This window comes from Alligator mississippiensis, chromosome 4 (genome assembly GCF_030867095.1).
Source record: "Alligator mississippiensis isolate rAllMis1 chromosome 4, rAllMis1, whole genome shotgun sequence".
Lineage (NCBI taxonomy): Eukaryota > Metazoa > Chordata > Crocodylia > Alligatoridae > Alligator > Alligator mississippiensis.
In genome coordinates this window covers 76,116,834-76,129,947 of record NC_081827.1, presented here as the reverse complement: position 1 = coordinate 76,129,947, position 13,114 = coordinate 76,116,834, and the positions used below count along the sequence as shown (strand labels likewise).

The 13,114-nt window shown below is 41.3% G+C and overlaps 1 protein-coding gene across 4 annotated transcripts in view; it reads right to left on the bottom strand.

Annotated features, from left to right (window-relative positions):
* Positions 1 to 13,114, bottom strand: part of NAV3 (neuron navigator 3) — an 878,534-nt gene that overhangs the window by 231,758 nt on the left and 633,662 nt on the right. The gene's annotated exons all lie outside the window — the stretch shown is intronic.

Below are 13,114 nucleotides of genomic sequence, written 5' to 3'. Positions count from 1 at the left end.
CGTGAGTGGAAAAAAAGAAAACCCTAGGAATGAATACTTTACATGCATCACATACTACAGCTCTTTACCAGAGTTTAACAAGAATGATTTCTACTAATTGGGGAAATTGCTATAAAGCTTCCATTGTCTACTTTGGTGCTTACAAACAATTCATAAAGGCCCGATCCGGAATGGTATGTTGGCAAAGCAACAACCCACCTACTTAACATAAAACTGGATTTTGCGCTGTGCAAATAAATAGCAAGGAAAGCATCCATAGATTATTAAACACTACACGTACTTCTGGAGATGTGGGTGACTGCCTTAATTAAAGAATGTTAATACAGTCAACAAAAGCAGATATCTGCTTAGAATGAGGTGGAATACTGTGAAATTGATGGTCATAAACATGCTTCCTTATCTTTGTTATTTTTCAGAATATTTTAAAAATAATTCTTTAAGCATATTTTATGTTGAAGTTTTCCTAAAATATATGTTTTCAGGACAGGTCATGCTGCTGACTGTGGTAGCTGATCCAGAAGCACTGAAAAAGTAAAACTCAGTGTCTTAGCTAATGGAAAATGATGAAAACATGAGTCTAGAGCAAGACAAACATAATTATGACACTATTTTACCCCCCCTGCCCCACAGACAAAAGTTAATAACTTTATTTTCTTTCATAGGTTAGAAAAATTCAAAGCACCATTGCTTTGAGTTATAATCCTTGACTGGTTTTTGATAGTCCATAAATCTTGAAATATTAAAGTAGATAACATATTTAAGGTAATAACTTCCAAATAATAATTGTATCTGTCTAGTTAAATTTCCATAAAAATAGGCATAACAACACAGAATCTTCTCTAAAAAGCCTTTACTTTAATGTTTTATATAAAAAGTTGATTAAGACTGCATAGATAAAAGACAAAAGGTTGACCAGGTGATTGAAATACTTATTGATTACATCATTCTAACTGCAAAACATGTTTAAAACTTAGTCACCCAGCTTCATGCACAAACCTGTTGGTAGGACACATAATTGCAGTTAATTTTTTTCTCTCATAATTTTGCATGTTGTACAACCTTAATTGGCAGTTTTCTATCCACAAAGTAGGCAGAGGATGAATTCATTAATTAAAAGGTGCTTAACCTCAACAGTCTTTTTTCCCCCTCAGGATCATAATCACTCTTCACCTGAATATAAGTTAAAATAAATGAGGAGACAGTCCTTAAATTATTACTTTGAACTTCTATGATTACAGTTCTTCTTCAAGTACTTGAAAACAATATTTGATAAAAGAAGCATTCAGTTTGCTAGTGTGCCTTGAAGAAATGCATTCCAAATCTACAGAGACTCCCTTAACATGTGGGTAACACTTCTGAAGTTATGAGCAAATGCCAAAAGTCTGGATGTCTACTCTTCAGGCAAAGTGAATTATATTAAGCTTAATGGAGCAGACAACAAATATCTAAAATGTAAGTTGATCAAACTAATTAAACTATTTTCAAAGATCTTCTAACATTTACATAAAATAATTAATAATCTCCCTCATAAATCCATTTGTCCTAAAAATGGATACAATTCCAGGAAATATTTTTAAAAATTACTGCTAATAGGAGATTCCAGTAGCCTAACTAAGGTGGGACAAGGGGGATGCCAGCCCCTGGCACTGACTTAGAGGGAATGCCAGTATGGCTCCTTATCACGCCCCCCCGCCCCCCAATCTCTATAGTCTTTTCCATCGTTATAGAGAGCCAGGCAGGTGCATCCATATGCCCTGTAATGTATCTACATGGGAGGAGGTGAGTGGAATGTACCCCACAAGGCTTTGCCATGGGAGATACAGTCCTGAGCCCAGGAATATATATGTAGAGGTGGGTTGAGGAGCAGAAGGGGCATCAGGACCAGCCTTGCGGAGTCCATGCTGGCTGGGCTGCTACACCAGTGTACAATGAGCCCACCCTTTAGCTGTAATATCCAAGCTCATGCTCCTACAGCAAGAGCTATAGAAGCTGCCACCTAAGCACAGAGAGCAGGTATGGGTCTGATTCCATTTCCCCACTCACTGTCCCACCTCCTGCTATCCAGAGGTCAGCATAATCCCCACCACACCCTCCAACCCCTTCCCACACCTATGCCCTGGGTGCTGAAATATCTTGCTGTGCCTCTGGGAGAATCACTATAAAGCTTTCATCGTCTGTGTTGGTAGTTGCTGCCAATTTATACTAGTAGAAATCTGAAGTAGCTCCATCAGTCAAAGAAAATACTGGGGATTTGATCCAATGTAAGATAAAGTAAACTGAATCATTTAGAACAGTGTTTCTCAACCCATAGGTTGTGACCTAACAGTGGGTCACAGGAATCTATGAAAGGGTTGCAAACAAACTTTAACAATGGATCGACAAACCTTAAAAGTGGATTATCCTTTCTAGGAGAAAAAAAGGGAAACTGTGGGTTTCCCCTGGCAGGCTAGCAGTGTTCCAGCCTGCAAGGGGCTGCTTGGGGCTGGGGGAGCAGGAGGAGGGAGATCAGGCAGCAGGTACCACATGCATGTGGCAGCCAGACAGTGCGGAAAGCAGCTCCCTGCAGGTAATTTTATGGGGTGGGGGGCATGGACAGTGTGTCAGGAGGGGGAATGCAAGGCACATCTCCCCCAAGATGCTTGCACCCACAGTGGGCAGAAGGCTGCAGCCCAGCCAGACCAGCACAAGCAGGAGTTAGGGAGGTGGGGGATGTGGGTTGGGAATGAAGGGCACCAGTGGGGCCAGGGGGCTGTTTTCTACTTAAACTATTTACTAGGTCAGGACTGGACATCAATTTTTACAAATGGGTCCTGGTACAAAAAAAGGTTGAAAACCACTAATTAAGAGCTTGTCTGTGTGGCTGCTCTCCCAGCCCCAAGACTGCCACCAACAAATAATTGCTGCCCACTCACAAAAGTACCAGAGACTGGCAGTTAGAAATAGGAGATACCTTGAAGCAGGTCCTGAATGGACACTTAAGTGCTGCACTTAGATTTTCTGTGTCAGGTGAGGGGGGCACTTGTGTCTGCCCCACACCACTCAAGGGCTGCGTCAAGAGGCTTTGTTTATTCTGCCCAGTTGCTGCCTCTGTTCCCCTCTTTCCCCCACCCCACCCCCGGCCACCCAGATATGCTTCTGAGTGCAGCATGCACCTCCTATGGCAAAGCAGAGTGATTAAGCAGGGCTTATTTCCTTGGCAGCAGGTCCAATGTTGGAAGGGGATTGCTACAGATCTAAAGACCTGGCTTTACACCCCAGTCCTCAAGTCAGTTGCAATATATATTTACTCACGTGCATGATAACCTTTTGAAAGATCCAGCCCTTAAACAGCATAACTTGCATATGTCACATGAACATATCTTGATGGGAAATTCTACTTTAATGGAAAATTTAACTCAAATCAAGCTTTGCCTGGAGATGAGTTATAAAACAGTTGAGTGCTTTTTTCATCTTTCAGGATAGCTCAAGCACTCAACAAATTATAGGAAAGATGGAAAACTTTAGTCTGGTATCAAGGACTAATCAAGTTAGGTTGAATGATCGGTAATAGCAACCTTCAAAAAATTAAATCAAGATTTCCTGACAGACTTTCTGGTGTTACTGAAACATTCATCATAGCTATAAACGTCTGAACAAATTTATTGGGGAATATTTACAGTGTCTGTCACCTAATATTTCTTAGTTATTTTTTGTGGTCTGTGTGTATATGTAACTGGGAGACTAAGTAGTATATTTAACATAATAAACCCAATGCTGCTATTTTAAAGTATGGTTATGATAAAAAGAAAAACTAAAAAAAAAATTACTTTATATTTCTGCTCCCTGCTGAATGTATCTTCCATGTATGCCACATCTGTTAACCTTATAGATAAAATCCAGTCTTACAATTAACTGTGTAGAGCCAGTGTAGCTATAGAAATACAAAGCTATTTTTCTTCCTAAATATTCAAAAGAACTATAAAGTAAGATCTAGTTCCAGAATCATTTTGGTAACAACATAACCTAGCATTTAGGCAATAGGCTGTTGGGTCAATACTGTAGATATCTATATAGTAAACTCTTGCTTCGACTTATAAACTGAACAAGTTTGGTATGGGGAATCAATGGAGCATACATACAAAATCCTGATGTTTAATTTTTATACACTGCTTTCTGATAATTACCATATTTTAATATAACTTTGGAGAATGGTCAGAAGATTCAATGAGGCATGGGTTTTAATAAATTCTTGGGTTATTTTCACTTTCCTTCCCTTTCAGTGCAGAAAAACTTGCTTTAAAGTCTTCCCGTTTTGAAGCTTTCACTATATCCATAAACATTGTTTTAATTACCTTCTTTTTGCCTTGGCAAACCACAGTTATTCTTTGAACTCAAACCCCAATAGCCCCAAACACTTTTTATTCAAACTTACAGACAGATGAGAGTAATTTTACAATTATAAGAGTTCCAAGAGATTTCAACCAGCTTCCACTTCTCAATACTGTTTCAATCAAGAGTGGTATGGATCTATGAACTCCAAGTTTATTTAAGTAGCTAGTGATGGGCTTAAGATGGTTTAGGGTGCAGCTTTGCCTCATACCAACAGTACATAAACAGCACTCACCCTGCTTATGTCTCAGGAAATTCAGTCTTTGCACCTTCACAAACATGAAGCATATAAGACCTGACACAAACACTACAATTTCCTGTTGTCCAATTTTTTTGCAATTCACTTTATTTTCTGAAAGTACTTTAATGTCAATTAGTAGGGAAGTTGGGGCTCCTTATTAGTGTGATATTAATTTAAGTTACAGAGCACAGTACTTGTAAAAGAATCAGTTTTTAGTTAAGCCCCATTTTCAGAGGTTGTAGTTGAATCTACTGATTTCTTCAGCATGCCAAATTAGAGCCCAGTCCTGCAAATGAGAATGCACATGTAATTGTTTGCAAGATCAGGCCATTAGTGAACAACTTGGCTCTGTTCTTGCCAATCACCAAAAGGTTGCTGTAAGCATTATATAAAAATAATACATCACTTTCACAAATGTAGGAATATTATAACATTTTAAGCCATTACTTCAGATTTCCAAAATCAAGAACTTCATTTAAAAAACCAAGAAAGGAACAACTGGCTAAAGACATAATAAATCCTTCACTGGCCAAAATAGCAGATAGATTAAAATACAGACACTGAGCTTGCCATATTAAAATCCAGTGCTATAAATGCAGCTCTATAAAAGATTAGATCAGTTTTCTGAGGCTAGGGAAAGACATGACACATAAACCAGTATAAATGATCAGAAACCAGTTCAGATCTGTAACACAACAGAAGTTCAGTGCACATAAACCACTTTCACAATGTCTGAAACCAGTTTAAGATCAGCCTAGAGGGATGTGGTATCAGACTTAACTGATTTAGGGTACATCATTTTACTCAGCTTCTGTCCCAGATCCCCTCCAGATTCTAGTTAACTCACAGTCCACCAGCATCCCAGGGTGCTTTGTGGGGTGGGGGGGGAGGTGTAGGGGAGGTGCAGAGTGGGTGGGCTAGACTTGGCCCAAGCTGTCTGCTCCAGCCAAGCAGGGAAGTGTGTTCTAGTGCCCCTGAGCTTCTGGCCTGGGTCACTGCAGCCATGTGGCTGCATTACTGGAATCAAAAGTGAATGTCTGTTCACTTGCTTATTGGTTCAATCTACACAGCTTAGACCAAACTGAGAAGGCTGAATTGATTCAGCCTTGGGCTTTCTGACTGTCTGTACTTAGTCTGGGTGGCCAAAAGTGTCTGTGGTAATATAATAGCTTCCATGTTAAATTTCAATAATATTTTTGGTTTCATTTTGAAGCCTGGATCTAATTCTATGGGCACAAATATACTCAGGTGAAACGTATATAATTCAGAAACCAATCTGGACTTGTGGGCACAATTAGGTAGAAGTGTCTATATGATTCATTTAATTGACTCTACAAAATGCAAGCTTGCTTCTCACATTTTGGACTCACATAAATCAAGTTCTTTTACTTTTAAAGAAAAAATACTTCTCAACAAAAATGCATGGTTCTATTTGTGTTTGCTTGTTGTCTTTAAACAAAAAAGGCAAATGGAAGGGCTGATTATATACATAAGCAAAGGACACAGATGAAGCCCCAAATCTAAATACCTGCAAATTTAGGGGGTTCATACATCAGATAAAGATATATTGTAGTTTGCATCCAAGTCTAAAACTAAACAACTGTGTTATATACTGAGCATTAGAAATCTGATTTAATAAATTGCATAGTATAATTAAATATAGTCCACTTTTTACTGGTAACTATGTGACATTTTAGAAATAAACCACTACACTGGATTGTGACAGCTCTCCATAAATTAATATTAATACTTAATACTCAACAGTTAATAGACTAACAGGAATAGCTCATTTGTGGGGCTGACTCTTACCAGCGAGTCACCACATAGACTATATCTTTTTATTACAACTGTTTTTGCTATTACTAAGATTAACTTTCATCTCCCTTGTTTGGCAGGCAATACTTTCACCATTTCCAGGCATAAATTAAACGGCAGGGTATGACAAGTTATGATGACTAATAAAGCAGTATACATTTTTATATTAATATAAAGCTTTGATAAATCTCTGGATTTGATTAGCATGCTTTCTTGGGAAGGCAGACAACGTCTGCAAAGCTCTTTTACTTTACAAGAACATGCATTAATATATATGAACTGGATACCATTTAATCATGGCCTGTGTATTTGAATCTCAACTTTGTTCTGGGCTGCTCAAAATTAAATATAACATTGTGAATATGGCACCTTTTAACTCACTAGAGAACTCCTATTGTATCACGCTCCAGATACATGATCACTGGTACCACATATATATACCCAAGCACAGTATTTGCTTCATACAAATTTTTTAACAGGTGACCATGTACAAATAGCGGCAACACAGGACATACCAAACAATGAATCTCTGAAAGCCACGTATGCATTTTTCAGAAAAGAAACACAATGCTGTAAATTATCTGATTATTTTGAATTGTAGTACTGCACAGATAGAATTACATATTTTATGTCACAGTGGCAAAGTCTACATGTGTGTTTTACTGTGTATTAGACTAATTTAATGCTTAGTAAAGCAACACTGTCTACATGTGCACCACAATTAGTGTGCAGTAGATTAATTTACTCTTGTATAGGATAATCCTGTCAGACACAGGTACTATCCTACGCAGCAGTAAATTACTGCACTTAAAAGCATGTGTAGATAGTAATGTTGGGATTTGTTTACTCAGGCTCAAATTAGGTCAAATTCAGGTGCATTAATTGCACATGTAGACATGCCCAGTGACTCTATATCAAATGTGCATAGTTTACAAACAGTATATTTTACTTTTACTTTTCCAACATACAAACCTGAACTGGGAGCGTAAGGTTTCAGTTTTTCCTTTCTATGGACCACCACCTCTAATGGGGCTGTGCTATGGGCAGAAGCAGGACAGGCAGACCTGCTGCAGACTGCACAAGGCAAGTGGTGGCACCAGGGCTCACAGTGGTCCCCCAAGAGCCATCCCTGCTCTCCACGTGCAGTCTGCAGCAACTCTGCCTGCCCCACTCCCACCCACAGCACAGCACCACCCACCAAGAAGAGGCTTGTGCTGCCTGGGAAACCATGACAGGGGCTGCTGCCCCCATCAGAGTCACTCCCCCCTCGCTGCTTGAGTGGCAGGGGCACGGCCAGAGGCTGGCTGGCATGGCCCCCTTAGGCAAAGGGGGCAGGGAGGGGGGTGTTATCCCCCCACAGCATGTGGTGGATGGGGCAAGGAAGGAGCTTATTCTGCTGCTTACCCCACACAGGGAGTGATCAATGGAGGTGACAGTCAGACCTGGCAGACCTTGGCTGTGGTCCCCCAGGGACAGAGGGGGCAGAAGGGGGAATAAACCCCCTCTCTGCCCCCCTTACCTCAGAAGCCCATGCCAGCCAGCATCTGGCTACACCTCTGCCATTGCAGCAGTGAGTGGGGAGCACCAGGCAGACCATGGCTTGGGTCTGTGCTGGTGGGACAGGGAGTGGGGAATTAAACCCATCCCTGGCCAGTTCACTTGAGGCTATTTCTGGGCCTGGCCATGCTCTCCCACCCCACCCCCCAGCACAGCTTCCCTGTGCCTGTGGGCTCACTCTAGGATCCCCCAGCTTTTGGCTTAAGCCACTGCAGGCATGTGCCTGCATTTCCTGAGTTAAAAGTGAAAGTCTATTGACTTGCAAATTGGTTCAATCTAGGCAAGTTAGATTAACCTGTAAAGATCGAATCAATTCAGACTCTGGCTTTTTTGAAAGTCTGTCCCTAGCCTATAAGTGCGTCCACCAGGGGCTTTTTGAATGTCAGTACTTAGCCTTAGTGGATTTCTCTAGAAGGAAATCAGTTTCTATGTCACTGACCAGCTAATTGTTTTAGGTAAAGTGGAACAACTGCAACAAGAAGACTGAAAGGCCCACCTCAGAATATTCTAACTCAGCGATCAGGGGCACTTTCTTGTTCCTGGGATCCCCGTTTACACTCTAGAGCTCTGCATCAGATTTGACTCAGTTACACAGACTCTGTTTCATAAACCCTTATCAATGATCAACCTACCTGGATCAATCAACCAACTTCCCAACTTCCATTTTTCCCCCCAGCCAAAATATGCAACTTTGTACAACCTCACCCACATAAAACTATTCTGAAGTATCCAAAAGCAGTATCTTTCTTCAATTTTGTTCTTAATTGGCTCATATACTATGAACATCTGTGACTTGCTGGAATGTACTTGTGGTGTGGGAAACACCCTGATTTTTAGTTAGCCTTCTAACTTTGTTCATTCTGGGAGCTATTTTCAGATTATTTTCCCAATGTGGTACTGTTACATTTCACCAATGCACAGAACAATTATTTCCTTTAACTAGAATCCTGCTATTAAGACACAAAGAAAAGTGCTAGCAGTTCTGTATTTACATAGATTTTTTATTATAGATTAATTCAATAAGCAACAGACCAAACAGCACACAGGTAGATGTGTGCATCTGAAGTTTTTTAACACTGTAGTTTTCCTAGGTATCACAGTTACATAGACTATATAAAACAAGCAAAGGTCTCATACTTTCTCCTTTGGAGGAAAAATATCCCTCAGAATGCCTCTAGTACAAACAGGTTGTACAAGCAAGCACAGCACCTATTTCAATCAACAGTTTGTCTTTGTCTGCACATTTGGTTTTGCTAGTATGAGTTCTGAACCTCATCCTTCACTCCTCAGACTTGCTTGGACTCTACTGATGGCAGAGTCAGATGAACAGAACAAAGAATAAAACAAAGCATTTGCTGGTTTGTTTGTTACTTTCTTCCTTCCCTCTCTTCCTTAAGTGCTAGATTTTCAACCCAGCCCAGCTCTCATTTGGGGCATCTCAAAAATGCTCAGTACTGAGAAATTCCTACTATTCTCAACATGAAAAGAGGGTGCTCAGCTCCTTTTGAAGTTTGGCCAATTCATTTGCAGGAATCTGTAAATTGTAAGACAATTTAAAAACACAGGTCACACCCATTCCCTTTACAATACAGCTGTTTCTCCCATTAAAAAAATGTATATTATGAATAGAAGCCAAGGAATTCTTGAAGCTTATTTAAAGGATTGCCAACATCCATTTTAAAAGTCAGGAAGGTTCTCTCTGTGACAACAGTCCTGTTCCTTATGAGTTCAGTACTTTCACCAATTTTCAGTGGAAGTTTTGTACTTCATTTACCAAAGCTGTGAAACCTTTATACTGTAGGTAACAGTATTTATTGATTTGTTGTTTGTTTGTTTTTGGTAGTAGCATCTAGTGTTTTTGCAGTGCTTTCTAGAATTTCAAGAAAGAAGGTTCCTGCCACTGGTATTGGTAATCTTGCTGGGAGACGCTAAATGGGTTTTGCTGATTCAATACTGCAGGTAGATTGCCACCCTCTGGGAATATTATTCTTTGAAAATCATAGTACTTTACTTCATGATTGCTTCTTGAATGCACATTTTCAACTTCCTGAACAAAGTATTCTTGTACTAAAATAATCATTAAAGAAGCATCTAATAAAAATATGCAACACTGAACTACAAAAACAGGGGCAATCCATAAATCTGTTTCATCTTCATTCTGTACTTTGCAACAAGAGAGCATCTTTGCAAATTAAAAATAAGCTTATTGGAAGCATTTTGGGTAGAAATTTCCCCTTAGAGAATAATAACTACTGGTATGTGGAAGACTCCCAGGCAAATATTTCAGAAATGATGCTGGAGTTATTTATTTATTATTTTTAAGGAAAAGATTTAAGATGATGCTGGAATTATTTAAAACCTTTGCAGTTCCCATCTCCAGTAGACATATCCCACAAATTCATCTACTTTGCACTCTAATCACAAGACCTTAATGGTGATCCAGTAATGTTAAGGCAAATTAACTTCCAAATACTTGGACGGTGTAACAGACAGATGTACTAGCTTGCTAATGGAAGAATGTATGAGGTCATTGTCAAGGTTAGCGTGCAAGTTGCATTATGTTGGGGGATATATCACTTTTCAATATTTGCTAGAGATGAACACTAATATCCTATGCGGTGTTATTAATAGCACTCTAAGTAATATGAAGGTGGCAATAAACACTGAAAACTTTTTCCTTAACTTCCATTTCTGTGTTTACAAGGACTTAGGGAATGTGGTGTGATTGCCACTACTTTAAATGTCATTAGCATAGCTTTCATTTGTGTTTCTAGGTATCAAACCTAAATAAACAAATACCTCATTTATTTTAAATAACAACAATAATTACAATCAAAATGGCTTGGTGGACTGGCAGACATTTCCTTGCTCAGTTTCATTTTTAAAAAAGGAACACAGCAACAAGATACACAAATTACATCTTCGTAATCTATGATGTTTTCCTTCTCGTCAGCATTCTTTCCTTCCCATCCTCTTTGCTGTTTGTGTCCTTCCTCTATTGCACTGTGCCTATCACTGGGTTTGTACAGCACCAGGAAAAATGGGCCTTTATCATGCCTGGGGTGTCACATACAGTGTTAATATAAAATAAATGATAAATGCTGCTGCATGCACTTCGGGGTGGGGCACATGCCTGCCATATCTGTGTGCAGGGCAGGGGCAGGTGAAGGCTACCTGCTGTGGCTCCTCACCATGTTGCCCTTCCCCAGGGGCCTCTGCAGCCCAGCACGTGGGACCCGGCATGGAAGAATAGAGTGGGCAAGGAAGCTCATTGACACTGCTGCAAGCCCTACACTGCCCTGGTGAAGCACCCCCTGCCCACCCATCAGCAGTGAGGGCAGTGGTGCAGAGTTCACAGCAAGGGCAGTGGCGGCATGGAGCTCCCAGTGGTGGCACCAAGCTTCCCTGCCCAGCCCTGCTCTTCCCTGCCATGCCAGGTCCTACCCATTGGGCCATGGAGGCCCTGGGGGGGGGGGGGGGGAAGGCAACAGGGCAGGGAGCCCAAGGCTGCAGCAGGCAGCCTGCACCCACCCCCATCCCTTCTATGGGCTGCACTCTGGCCATGCTGCCCATGGGGAAGGGGGAACCTGGCTCTGTGCTCCACTCCACTGCAGCAGCTGCTGCCTCCCACAGGCAGCAGCCAGGGCTCAGTCACTGCTGGGACAGGAGCAGAGAGCTGCAGATCTGGGTCCTTGGTTCCACAGCGCTGGCAGCTGGGGGGCCCCTCTTGCAGGGCTGGGGGTGGGGAGCAGAAGGCTGTGCGTGGGGAATAAGGGGTACCAACAGGGCCAGGGGGCTGTGGGTGGGGAGTGAGAGGCACTGGCAGGACTGTGGGAAGTGAGGGGCACCAGTGACAGGGGGCTGTGACTTGGGAGTGAGGGCCTTGACCTGCATCCTGGTGACAGTGAAGGGGGCAGGGAGAGCTCTTATTTTTCATGATAAAAAACCCAAAATCAAATATACGTATTTATAGTTACTTAAAATTTATTTTATTATAGTTATTGAGGCACTGGACAGCTTCTAAATTCCTTTAAAATTGTAAATATATGAATAAAACATTGTGTTCAGTTGAAACCTATACATATTGTGGTGTGTCATTTTAATCACGGATTTGGGGGGGTTTAATCAGAGAATTCAGGATTTTTAAACAGAGCAAACCAGGATCCCTGCTTATGAAGAGCCTGCCCATGCATCTCTATGGTTCCCCAGGGAACATGTGGGGTTCCCCCAGGATCTGCCCTTGGTCCAGTATTGTTTAATATCTTCACTAATGATTTGGATGATGGGACTGAGTTCATGCCTAGGAGATTCGCAGGTGACACCAGGTTGGATGAGGACAAAAATACTCCAGAGGGTAGGATTAGGACCTAGAAAAACTCACATTTGGGATCAAATTGTATATGATGAGAATGAATGAATGAATGAATGAATATGAGACTGAACCAAGTTAAGCGTAAACTGCTGTACTTGGGACAGAATAAATGCATGTACAAATACAGACTGGGGAATGAGCGACTAGGCTGCAGCACCAAAAAGAAGGACCTGGGGGTTACAGTGGAGCATAAACTTAATGGCTAGGGACAGACATTACACATAAACTGGTTTAAGTGATCAGAAACTGGTTTAAACCTGTAACAGAACAGATGTTCAGTGCACATAAACCAGTCCGAAAATGGCTGAAACTGGTTTGAGATAAATCTAGTTGAATGTAGTATCAGAATTAACTGATTTGGGTCAAACTGATTTCTGCAATGTCTGTCTCAAACCCCTTGCTAGTTTAAGTTTTCATAGATTTCATAGACATTAGGGGTGGGAAGGGACATAGTGAAACCATCGAGTCCAGCCCCACCCCCACCACAGGCAGGAAGTCAGCTGGGATCAAGTGATCTGCCTATTGTTCTAAGCAATGCCAACCTGAGTGGGAGGGGGCTATCGACCCTGCCAGTCTACCTGGCAACCAGTGATGCATTTCGAATTGGTTGGCTGGCAGCCAACAGGTGCTGGCCTCCATTGGACCAGGTAAATCAGGTCATAAGGTCTATATAAGTTAAGGACTGCCCAGGAGGAGGGGCAGTAGCCATGATGAAAACTCAGAGAGAGAAGCTGCACCATCTGAAACATGCTCTCTCTTGG